The sequence below is a fragment of the Varanus komodoensis genome, unplaced genomic scaffold, assembly GCF_004798865.1.
Source record: "Varanus komodoensis strain SLA01 unplaced genomic scaffold, ASM479886v1 scaffold15, whole genome shotgun sequence".
Classification (NCBI taxonomy): domain Eukaryota; kingdom Metazoa; phylum Chordata; class Lepidosauria; order Squamata; family Varanidae; genus Varanus; species Varanus komodoensis.
Window position 1 is genome coordinate 21318315 of NW_025335440.1, and position 12731 is coordinate 21331045.

Sequence of the window (12731 nt, forward strand, 5' to 3'; positions counted from 1 at the left end):
GGCTTTATTAATCACCCAGACCATTTTCTCTGCTACTCTTGTCACAAACTGTCTCTCCACAAAATGCACCTTTTATCTATGCATGCACATGTGCTGGAAATCTTTCTGACTTTGGAGGCATCTTCTACCCCAAATCACTTTGCAAGGGATGCAAACATTCCAATGTAGTGCTGTGTGTGTTGTCTGATTTTGTGTGAATGGGTGTATCACTATGGTTTTATCTTAGTAAACACTGGAGTCTGAGATCTGACAAAATAATGTTAATTTTCCTAAGTTGCTTTACCCCTAAACAGGCAGCGCACCTGTTCCAGAAAGTAGAGTTGGCAGTTTTGAAGATGGAAGGGGTGGGGATAAATTCAGATGAGTCAAGGGTTGCCAGATGGAAAACTAGTGCTTCCTTGAACTACGAGTTGTAAACTCAGGGCATAAATAAAACATTTCAATCCTGTGAAGTGGCACTATATAAGGCAGGTATGGCTTGTCTTTGCTGTCCCCTTTCCATGTCCTTCATGAGACCAGCCACACTGGATCAGACCAAAGGCCTAGTCCAGTATTCTGCTCCCTAACAGGCCAACCAGATAACTCAATGGGAAGCCCACAAGCAAGACATAACAACTTCCTACTCGTATTCCCCACAGTACCCCACTGGTATGCAAAATCTTGATTTGCATGAAATGCTAAGCCACTGTGGCTTCAAAGCCACCATTTAGCATGCTGTTCAAAGCCACTGCCCATCCCAGTGGGGTGGCAGCTTTATGGCTATGAAGCCACCCCAACACACCATGGCTTTTTGTTGGGTTTTGCAGCTCCCCTGTGATGCTGCAACATGCCCAGGTGAAACCTAAAGCCCACAGAGCCACTTCCTGTTGGCAAGAACAACAGGAAACCCTGTCACTCTGGCCAAGCAGTTCTGATGACAGCTGCACCTCGGGCACTTTGGCCTCCCTGCTGAAGTTTGCTGCCTCTGCAAGCCCTGCCCGAGGCATAAGGAATGGGTGCATGGCAGAAGAGCTGGGGTCCATCACGGGCTGCCCCCCTCGAATCCTGAGTGGGGCTTGGGAGGTACCACGTGGTGTATTCCTGCAGTGGATCCCCTTGGAGTCTCTCCAGGCTGAAAAGATGCAGTTCCCCAGTCTCACCTCATATGGCTTTTCCTGCAATCTGGCCACCATCCTTGTGGCCAGGATGGAAATGGGCTCCCTACTTGCTGAGGGGGGTTTCCATGCGATCATCTAGTCTTTGGGCATCTGGAGAGCTGAGGCCTGGTGGAGCTGCAACAGATTCACAGATGCCAAGCCCTGATCCTCAGTTCAAAGGGAGTCTCAGTGGAGCAACAGCGTTGTAGGGATGGAAGCGAGTAGGCCTGTGGTCTTAATATGCTTTTAATAATTGGTTTTGTATATTAGCAAGATGCCCTGAGGGATCGTATGTAAAACAGATTGTTCCTGCCAGGCTTGCCGATTTAGCTCATCTACTTAGCGAAAGTCTGCACAAGCCTCTGGATTTCTACTGGTTTCATCTCTCCTGTTTCATCCCACTCCAAGACAAGCAATATAACTCTTAAGAAGAGCCACAAACCAGGATGCTGAAAGGAGAGTCACAGATTGTTTACCATGAGGTGATCGTGGAGATTTCCATCGGGCCATAAAAGGGTACATTTTTTCTAATCACTCGATTAAGAGCGGAAAAGGGACCGTCTTTGGCCATTCCCCCTACGCCACCTGATCTGTGAAATACGGACTGAAGTGATGGACTACCCAAGGCCAAAACAAATAAAGGCACAGAGCTGGGAAGGGAGAAAACAAGACCATGACAGTACTTAGATTGAGAAATGTGCCTCATCCCCTTCCTTGTATTGGTTATGCTCTCCCTAAATCACATTAAGTTCTGGACAGTGGGCCGTGCGTTCCCATCTGGAACCCATTTCTAGAAGTGTCCCGCAAAGCCTCCTTCCCTGTCATGGTGAAGAAAAGCAACTACTTGGCTATTATTAATCCTCCATTTATTATGCCAAATAACTTGTCTCACTTGAGGCAGCCTTTCTTCATTTTGAAGATTGCTGAAAGCATCATCTCTTTCTTGGCCAGACAGCCGATTCCAGAAAATCACATATTTTCCCCTCGTCACATGGAATCCCATCTGAACAGGATTCACCCGCGTCCTGCCTGATTCTTCTTTAGCTGTTTGGTGTTCAGTCTTCAAAAAACATGTTCTGATCCAGATCAGCTGATCTGCAGCATATATTCATCTAATGAAAGAGGACAGAGTGCTGTTTGCTTTTAAAGTCATAATAACCAGGTATGCCATTGCTACGGTCTAGTTGTAGATTTCTGAAAGATGCTGCTTTTGGAAATAATCTAAACTGTTCCTAATAAATAACTTTAAAAGTTTTTTTTAAAAAACTGGAATGAAGTCAATTTTCAAGGAACAGAAAATGCTGTCTCTTGCTGGAAAATGTCAGCTGAAGCTTGTAAATGCATCCTTTCCCAGACTCATGCCGAGTCACATGTCACATGCTCAATTTACACTTCTTTCCTGTTGGGAGGGATGTCCCACACTTGTTTACATTTTTTAAGCTGTTGCACCTAACCTCATTGGGTTGGCAAACACATGACAAGACAGAAAGCAAATACGAATTTACCAAAATCAGAATCTTCCCTACCAGTGGAGGCTGGGAACTGGGAGACCCTATCTGGAATCCTCTCCCACATTTCACTGATCATTTCTCTGTTCCACAAAAGTCACATTTTTTGTGCTACAAACCTCAGGATGCTGCATCATCTCAAAGACTCTTGAATTTCAGAAGCAACAATTGCCTTCATGAAATGAGCAACACTAATACATACATACATTTGAAACCATGTTTGTTTAGCATACATATGCTAGAGAGACTCACAAGCATGATCTGAAAAAAAGTATTTCAGCATATGGATGAGGACAGCAAAACCTATAGATCTAGAAGTTCTCCTTTCTGTCAAGTGTCCTTTTTTTGTCAGTCTGATAGAGAGATTAAAATGTCTTGCTATAGGCCTAGGGTTTTGATATGAATCACAGTTCTGTGGTTCTGGTTTCTTGTACTTAGGTCTGTTGTTGTTTCCTTACATATTGGGTCTGAAATCCTTTTTTACAATCAGTTAAATAAATCTCATTAGTAGAAGTGCAGGTTAGCAATTGTTCCGTGTAGTAAATTTTGTTAGTAACCAGACTCCTAAAGAGGTTTTTGTCCCTTGAAGTTAGCTGCAGGAATGAGACACCCTGCCTAACTCTTACTGCTTGGCTATTTGTGCAGCCTTGGACACCCTGCCCCCCCATACAAGTGGGACCTGCAACACACTGTTCCAGTGAGAAGTTTTCTTACTCAGACTTCCTGCCAGCCATCCATGGCTTCTCCATTCCTCCTCTTCCTCCATTTTTCTCCCCCAATAATCAATCAATGCCCATTGAGCACTCACAGACCTCAGTGGCTTTCATACAAACTATTTTTCTGTGCTTCATTTTGTCCCATGGAAGTTCTGTGTGTGCATGTTTGTGCACGCACACACACACGAGAGAGAGAGAGAGAGAGAGAGAGAGAGGGAGGGAGGGAGGGAGGGAGGGAGGGAGGGAGGGAGAGGAGACACTACTGCAAATCATGGGTTTACTCCAGGTCTCTTAATGCACCTCTCTTGCTTCTGATGGCCAGTTTCCCCCAAACTGACTTACTCCTCAGCAACTTATACATACAGTTTATTGTGAACTTAATTTGTGCATAAAGTTGCTAGCCCATAGGCCATCTTAATCAGCATGTCCTCCCATGTGCTTTCATTTTGTAAAATGGATTTAAAACATTTGATTCTATCCAAGCTGACTTCTGTGATCATATAGCAGTTAATGCAGTATATCAATGCCATACGTCACACAGCATGGATGCGCTCTATCACTGGGTGCTGAAAGCAACTGAAAAATACTGAATGTATAGTTTCCTAATAATCCTGGATGAAACAGAGGTTTAAAATCAACATACCACATTTAGATGGCAATAGTATCACAGACAGATATTACCTGTGTTATTGGAATGAATACAGATGTTATACTGTAAGTACAGTAGACTCTCCGTTAAGCAGAATTCAAGCAACTGGCACTCTCAAGCAATCATAAAAAAATCAAATAAATAATACTTTAAATAAAAATTAAAATAAAATCAATTTCCAACAGAAATGTACGTTTAAACTTGGCTGCTACGCGCCATGCTGTGACTAAGCCCACGCTTCACGCACCAGGGTTGTTTCCCACTCCTGCCTGTAAACATTGGTTGGGATCTATTGCTATTCAGATTTTGTGTTCTCACCTAACCCCAAGCATGCAGGTTAGGTAAAGGTCCCAAGTGAGCATAAAGGCAAGAGTCCTTACTCTCAGGCATGGAAATATGCAAGAGGCTTGAGAAAGGTGAGAGAAGTGCAGCAGCCCTCATGAAGGAATTAAATGGAGGTTTGTCAACAATCTATGACATTAAGGCTCAGTCTCAGAAGGCAGCAGTTTGTCTTTATTTGCTTTTAATTATTGTATTTCAATATTAATATCAAATCAATACAGAGTTTATGGGATGGGATGGGATGGGATGGTGTGGTATGGGATGTAGTATTAGCTAGGCCTATTTTTAATAGTAAATCTAGAGCAACCATAACTACATTTCCCTGGCATCTACCAATCCTCATGGGTGTTGGTTAACTGAGTGTCTATGTACAATGTTCTAGATTTACCTTGCATCAATGCTGTCTCTATTCCATAGTGGCAATTTGATTATACTGGCCCTACATTCCTTCCAAACAAGTTTGTGAAAGGTTATATGCAGAGACTGTGGAAGTTTGTCCATGTGCCTTTTATTGGAAATTCCCTCTCTGAGTCCATCCCTGTATTCACTATCATATACAAGCTCTACCAAGCATATCCTTGTGCCATCCTCTCACTCACATGTGCCCTTTATGTAGGTCTTTGCAGGGGTCTGTACTACTTACACGCACCATTCATGTATCGCTTCATCATGCATCCAGTCACATGGCCCATCTGAGAGTTCGCTCCCCAGAGTGCTGCATCCATCTTTCTCCTACTTCTCCAAGGTATAATGATGAACTTAAATGGCTTTAGACAAATTCACTCCATTTCGGTTTATCAGTGGTGAGTAGCTCTAAGGAGCATCCAGGTTCAGAAGCGGTATGCCATTGGAGACCAGTCGTGGGGAACGATGATTGTTCTCCTGCCAAGTCTGTGCACCTCATGGAGGTATTAAGAGAAGAAGGGCACTGGATTAGACAGAGCTGTGACCTTATAGGAATCTTTTGTTAATTCCTACTTCCCCCTGCCTCACCCACCCAACGCATATCCTGAGCTGGCCCGATGTCTTGCGTATCACGGACAATTATTTTTTAAACCTCTGAAAAGCTGGAACAGTCACAAACCATTCCTTGACATGTAATCTGGGCAGAACCACCATAAGCAGATAATCAACAGTCTAGCGCTACAGAGGATTCAAACAATGTGCCCTGCATTTTTCTCCAGGTCTGGGAGGCTGGGGGTACGGGTTGTTTTCTCTCTTGTCAATTTTATCTGATTTGGGACATATTGGCAAACCACTATCTTCTGGCAAATCTGTGTGTTCTTTAATTTGATACCTTATTTGTTTCTGTACAACCATAGCCTTGACCTAGCCAATTATACAAAGCTGCCTTTGATTTCAGAAGGAGATAACTAAGCTGCTGCAGTGGTTTTCTGAAGGTCAACAGTATATACTATTTCTCTGCACACAGAGCTTTCAGTTTGCACAGTATGAGGACTACAGGGTGAGGGGAAGGGTTCGTCTAATAGACATTTTGCTGGTTCTCTGGCAGGCAGCACTTTACTGCTGATTAACCTAATGCAAGAGTTTGGCTTCAACATCGGCTCTTGAGAATCGTAGCAGTGCAGGGCCCTTGGTGAGGTGAGGAATCAGCCTTGCTAATTGCCCACAGCTGCTGCAATACACTGGCAGAAAGCAGAGAGCTCTTGATGACGCTCCTGTTTAGCAAAAGCCCATAGAAGCTTCATGATAAAACAGGAAAAAGAAACTTCTCTTCCTAAAGCACATACTCTTTACAAGTTCAAAGGCTAGGATCCAGGCAGAAGTACAATTGATGGAAGAAAGCAAAAGGGATGTCCATTTAAAAGTGTGAAGTTACAAGGAATAGGGGTATCCCTTGATAGGCTGCATTTACATGCTTTGATGTGTATGCTTCATCACGTCTTTCCTCCATTGTGTATATGGAGATGTAGTTTTGTACCCTCAGAGGCAGCACCGCTATTATTGCTAGCCAGGAGGATGTGTATCTGTGTATATGTATCTCTAGGAATGGCAATGGATGCCAAAACTGGAGATATTTAATGCCCAGTTCATACAGCCAATGACCGTCATATCTCAACCTCTGGGGCCTGCTTTTGAGTGCCAACTCCAAGGAAAGCATGGAAGGAGGCAACAAGGGGCAGGGCTTTCTCTGTGGTGGCCCACCATCTATGAAACACCCTCCCTGCTGCAACCTGGCTGGCACCAAATTTGTCATCTTTTTGGTGCCAGGTTAATATGGCCCTCTTTAGCACTGAGACAGTCCTACCTCCATTACCACAGACTATGTTGGCTAGATAGAAGTAAGGTCAACCAGGGATTCAAACATACTTTTCCTAAATGGATGGCACGCTTCTCACATACTGACCACTTAGACCCAGCTTAGTTGTTGTTGTTAGTCGTGAAGTCATGTCCGACCCATCGCAACCCCATGGACAACATTCCTCCAGGCCTCCCTGTCCTCCACCATCCCCCGGAGTCCATCTAAGCTCACACCAACTGCTTCAGTGACTCTATCTAGCCACCTCATCCTCTGCCGTCCCCTTCTTCTTTTGCCATCTATTGTTCCCAGCATTAGGCTCTACTAGTACCTCCCTATTATTGTTCGGCTCCAGTGAGAATTCTTTGGCTAACCACTTCTATTCACCTATGACACTGCTTGTTAGATGCTCCAGAATAATACTGGTTATGGACTTCTCCTCCTTCATTGCTGTTCTTGGCTGTTTAACCCTGTAACTTGAATGTTCACAAATTTCCATGATCTGAAATCTAGTGGATGATCAACAATATAAAGCTAGAAGGTTCAGCTTAGATTCACAGTATCACTTGCACTGCAATAGATCAGGAGTTCTACCAAAGAATGTGATATGTTCATTCTCTTTTGAATGTGAAGACGGAAAATGCAATGAACATTTATGTCTTCCTTGGGGGAAAACTCAGCTGAGTATGTGGTTGAATGCAATGTAGAATATTGCTTAAACATTCATGCCATTTTTAGTGTTGGAGAGGCTTTGTAAATTTTTAACAGGACGTATTTTCAAAGGTGCATTTAGTGCATTAAGTAAATACTGCAACTAGAAATAAACTTACTGATTATATTAAATAAGTTATGTGTTTCAAATGCATTTCTGTCTTCCAATGTGACACTTTGCCTTTTATGGAATGGGTTGGATGCAGAGTTAGGCATGTGCACCAGGGCTGCTGGAAGCAGACTTCTGGGTGCCATCTTCCAGATGGCAGCCTCTCCAGCCTCCCGGAAATACTACAGAGGGTTGCAGTGTGAGCTGTGAGGCAGGGTGCTGGGGAGGAAGGTAGATCCCTGGAAACGTGGTGGAGGCATTTTCTGTACACACTGCCCTTCCATCCAAGGGATATGCTCAATCCATCCCAAAGTATATACTTTAAATATCTAATAAAAATAAAATTTAAAAGCACAGTATTTTATAATGCAATTTTATGCATGTCTTCCCAGAGGCAAGTTCTGTTGAGTTTAATAGTACACTCTGAACTGAGAATGATGGTGAACACCATAGGGAAAGAAATCTGAAGCTACAAGGAACAGGAGTATCCCTTGATATGGTGGATTTAGATTGCTTCAATAAGTGATGCTTAATCATTTATTTCCTGTATCTATGTCAGAGGTAGGCATCTTATGGCCCTCCAGATGTATTGAAGCAGCCTTAATTGCTAACATGTTCTGGGCTTTTAGCTTATTTTCCTTTAAAAGAAACATTAAACATACTTTTATTCCCATTTGGCAGATGGGGAACTTAGACTGAAAAGACATGGCTTATTCAAGGCTGGCCTGTGCCTGCCGAGCTCTGAAGGTCTGTGAAGTTTCAGTCCACCAGACCACACCAGTTCACCTACAGCTGAGGTCCATGTCTCTGCACAGACTGCTTTAAAAGAGAGGTTAGACCTTGTGGTGTTCCACTGCCTCAATGCCTCAAAGAAAAATATACAAATTAGCCTCTGGGTCTGACTTAAGTGCCTCCAAGCACACAATGACTCACAAACAGGTCATGAGCCAGCAAAGAGTTGTTTACTTAAACCGCATGCTGCTAATTGATATTCTTTACTTAGCAAGGAAAAAGAGTTGCCTTCTATGCACTTTTTAATAACACAAGTCTAACATTCCTATGAATTCAGCCGTGTCCTATGTACTGGTAAATTAAATGCCAATAACCGCGTCATCTTCTGAGAACAGTGAGCAATAAAATGGATTTCACTCCACACTTGCATCCTTAAAAGACACTTTGGCATGTTGGGAGACCTGCTGATTTATTGTCATATGGCCTTTCACAAGCACAGCTTATGTCTGCATAATATTGAAAGGTGGCTGGCTGAGGTACAATGACCAGAAAAGAGTCTGTAACACATGGCTGGGCATTTTGTTTCTGTTTTAGAGTACGTATGAGTTTATCTAGAATAAAAACAGACAAGAGTCAGGACTGTAGTGTTAACAGGGCCTACAGCAGAACATCTCAGGACAGCTTGCTTCAAGTGCCCAAGACTCTCTTTCAGAGAACATAGATTCAGTACCTGTCAAATAACTTCTTCAGTAAAGACAATGAAAAGAATTCATTCAGCTTCTCCACAATCTTTTTATCCTCCTTCAATATTCCTGTAACTCCATTATCATCCAGTGGCACAACTACCTGCATTTGATAGATTTAAAGAATTATTTGTTGCCCTTGTTCTTAGTTATACGTTCCCCAAAATGCTTTTTAAGGTATCTATTACGTTCACATCTCCCTTTTGATTCCCTCATTTGGGCAAGAGTTCCACTTTCTCAAGGAAGCTCTCCTTCCTCTGATCAATTCCTGGACTCTGCTCTTTCTGAATGCTGGTGATCTCAAGGTGCTGTTTCCTAACCTAAGGTATACATTCTAGCTGAGCTTCTATTACGGTGGTTTTGAGTAAATATATATAGCTTGGGGTCACTTAGCAACAACACTCATGCCTTGTACTGGGCAATTCCGAGGTCACCTTCACTCTGGTTCGTTCAATCAACAACTGCTCTAAGGCACAGACATTTCGAGCATCGAGAAATTAACCTCTTTGTTGAAACTGCAACATGCATTATCAGGTGAATGAGGGAGTAATTGAGGTCACCCTACAATACTTCCCCTGCCCTGATTTTACTTTCCATCTCAAGATCATCCTGAGTGTTTTGGACTGGGGTGCAGCTACATGTTCCTAGTACTAAATTAGTTCTAGCACCTGGTATGGTCCTTTACAGTGCTTCTCTAAAGGAGTTCGCCCCTTTTAGGCCTTTTGGCCTGCTTCATCCTATGGCTTCTTTGCTCTGCAAAGCAATACTTCCTCCAGTACACCCATCCACCAGGTTTCCATATTGCTTACTAAAGGTTCTGCTTTTAAACTTGGCACACCGACTCTCCCATTTTGGCTTAGAGGCTTCTAGTACTTTCATAGAAACATCTACATGTGGGGTCCCTTCCAAGATGTCTCTGGTGTGCCTCTTCCACCATGGTTCTTAGGCCTCTTTGACTGTTTCACCATATACTCATGGCCTGTTTCCTCTGCTTTTCCATTTATGCATGGGAAACATTTTCATATTTATCCCTAGGGATGATTCAGCCCAAACTGGATAGCAGCTTTACTCCCAGGGTTCAGTTCAAAAGTAGCTCTGCCAACTTTTTAATGTTTTGCTCCAGCAAACTGTCTTCATTTTGGATTGGACTCATCCCTTTTGTGTAGGTCTGGTTTATCCCAAAATTTTCCCCAACTCCTCACAAATCGGGTCCCCTCCTTCCTGCATCACAATCCCACCCATGCAGTGAGACTCCTCAGCTTTGCCTCTCTTGCTGGCCCTCTACGCAGAACAGGTAGCATTCAGAGAAAGCCATATTGGTGCTGCTGGATTCCAATCTTCTGTCTAAAGAACTAAATTTACCTTCTAAGAGCACATAATTACATTTCCCTACATCACCATCAGTAAGTTGAAACAATAACTGGTTTATTTCTTGATGCAGTTTATTTCTTGGTACAGTTCTTGTTTTGGCAACCATCATGGAACCGCATCCAAAAGCAAAGACCTGGAGCATGCTGCTCAGTTCCAACTTTTCTAAAAGAAACACTTCTGCCTTTTTATGACTAAGCAGCAAACATGTGCTACACTTGATATTAAGAAAGACCATGACCACTAACTCCACCCCAGCACTAACAACAAAGCCGCTTAGATAGTGCATGCAAGATAGCGCATGTACACCACGTGGTGTACACAGATGCACACCTGCACTGCAAGAGAATATTTGCTCATCTTCCAAGGAATTGACCTTTTCTAGGGCATTGCTTCCTTCTTCCTCAGGATGACACACTCTTCCCCTGAGACCCCCATTCTCTGTGACAGCAGTGGAGTGTCTCCCAGGGACCAAGACACAACCATTGCGCTGCCCAAGGTCTCATTCATCAGCTTCTCTGCCTGTCTTAGCTTTTCCAGGTCAACATCCATAGCTTCAAGGGGCATGCACACTTGTTTCCTAACAGCCAGGAACACATTACATTAGGCTCACACCCATCCTGCTGGCATTCTGCCTTCACAATCCATGTATTGATTGCCACTACTGGGTTCCTTTATCCACAAAACTAAAGTATTTATTAGAATAATGTGGGCATTTATTTCTAGGTATGCATTAACACTTACTAGGATACGGAAGGACAGAAGTTGTGCTACAACACTCCTGAATAGCAGTGAGTTGGAAAACGGTAACTAACAGGTAAGGGGGAATTTGCAAGTCAAATATATATTAAGATACAACATGAACAGTAATCCATAGAAGCACCGTAGTGAATTTGAAAGAAACAACGAAGAACAAATTTCAATGTTTTTGGTCAGGTAGAAAACAAAGGGACATAAGTTATGTCTCACCCTGGGGAGATACTTCAAGTATTAGGAAAGAAGGAAATTTGTATTGGTGCCTGGAATTTCTCAAAGGGAAAATCTGACAAGATTTGAAGCAGATATGGATTAGAGAACTGTCGAGATGTTATTCATCAGTTTTAAGGTGTAATATATGAGAAAAGAACTAGTAAAATGAAAACCATTCTGCTTCATGGTTTTAATATTTGCAATTTGTGGCATTTTGTAATGTATCACATACTTTAAAACAAAGTATATACAGATTTGATTAGGTTTAAGGATTTGCAAAGAGCTGATTTCAGAATTGTAGAAGTCAGTTTCGCTGCATATGTTAAAAAGAAAATATATGTTAAACTGAAAGCAGTATTTAGAAATTGGGAAGACACATGGCAGAAAAATACACGCATTCAAGCCTTCTCTCAAGGAAGTTAATTTATAAGATGAGCAGGTGCTGCTGAATATCTATGCAAATTCAACACATTTCTAAAAAGGGTAATGGGGTCGGTTTGCAAGGATGCGACAGAGGCACTCCTTTAAGCATATATGGTGGTCATGTGTATTTAAGACTGTTGGCAAAAGGTGGAGTAGATTAAAAAGATCAAACGCCAAGATATTTTCCCATGTCCCAAATTAATATTGTTGGACGATGTTTAGAAAATTGTACAACTTTGTACTATCAAAGATGTTTTAAATGGCTTGATAAAAGCAATTATATTATGTATGGCTCAAAAGTAGAGAAATTGTAATCGGTAGGTAACTCTTGCGCTGCAGCCATGCAAAACCTAACTATAAGCTACTAATGGATCTTCGGCAGCTTACGCTCTGCAGATGAACGGTGCATTTCGTGCAGACGGACCCCTTTTTCTCCGCGTGATGTTCATGAACACAGATGCTTAGCCCAGCCTTCCCCAACCCGATGCCCTTCAGGGGTCGTAGTGCACGGCCAGCCCGGGACATAGTTGCACCTGAAGATCTCGGCGTGGTTTCATGGGAGGGCTACCAGCTAGGCAATCTGCAAAGGCGGCGCTCTGTGAGCACTGGTGGGGGCGGAGGTGAGATGACTGACAGCTCAGGCCGCCTGTGGCGGAAGGCAACGTTGCCGGCGAGACTCGTTGCCAAGCGTTTCGCCCTAGCGGAGGGGTGGGAAATCGCAAGCAGCCAATGGATGGCGGGGAATGTAGCTCGGCGGAGGGGCGGGGAGAGGCGCCTAGCGACTGAAGGTTCCGGCCGGCCCGTCTCCATGGCAACCGTGCCGTGCTTCTTCTGAGGCGGCAGCATTTCTGAGGATTACACGGGAGGGCTGCGGAGGTGCTCGGTTTGTCAAGGGACGAGGGGATACAAAGAAGCTTCCCACGGTGGGTGGTCGGCCCCGCATTTAGGGGGCGTCTATCGTGCTTTCTCTGATGGAGACCTCCGGGATTTCATAGGGTTCATAGCGGAAGGGTACCGCTTCCTCTCCGGTAATGAAAACTCGTCTTACTTTTCTCCTCTTAATGG

The 12731-nt window shown here is 43.5% G+C and overlaps 1 protein-coding gene and 1 long non-coding RNA gene across 4 annotated transcripts in view; one reads left to right on the plus strand and one right to left on the minus strand.

The window, feature by feature from the left end:
* Positions 1-2052: 2052 nt before the first annotated feature.
* LOC123020666 lies at positions 2053-12259 on the minus strand. The gene is made up of 4 exons (XR_006414170.1): positions 12054-12259; positions 8894-9009; positions 5001-5242; positions 2053-2248 (listed from the first exon to the last, which is right to left on the minus strand). It is a non-coding gene; the product is annotated as an uncharacterized LOC123020666 (long non-coding RNA).
* Positions 12260-12480: 221 nt separating this feature from the next.
* ODAD2 (outer dynein arm docking complex subunit 2) overlaps positions 12481-12731 on the plus strand; it is an 84262-nt gene continuing 84011 nt past the window's right edge. For 2 of the 3 annotated variants that reach the window (XM_044425311.1, XM_044425314.1), the window contains exon 1: positions 12505-12694. The gene's annotated coding sequence lies outside the window, so the exon portion shown is untranslated. Of the gene's footprint in view, positions 12695-12731 lie in introns of all 3 variants that reach the window. The other variant, XM_044425313.1, reaches the window with a different exon arrangement.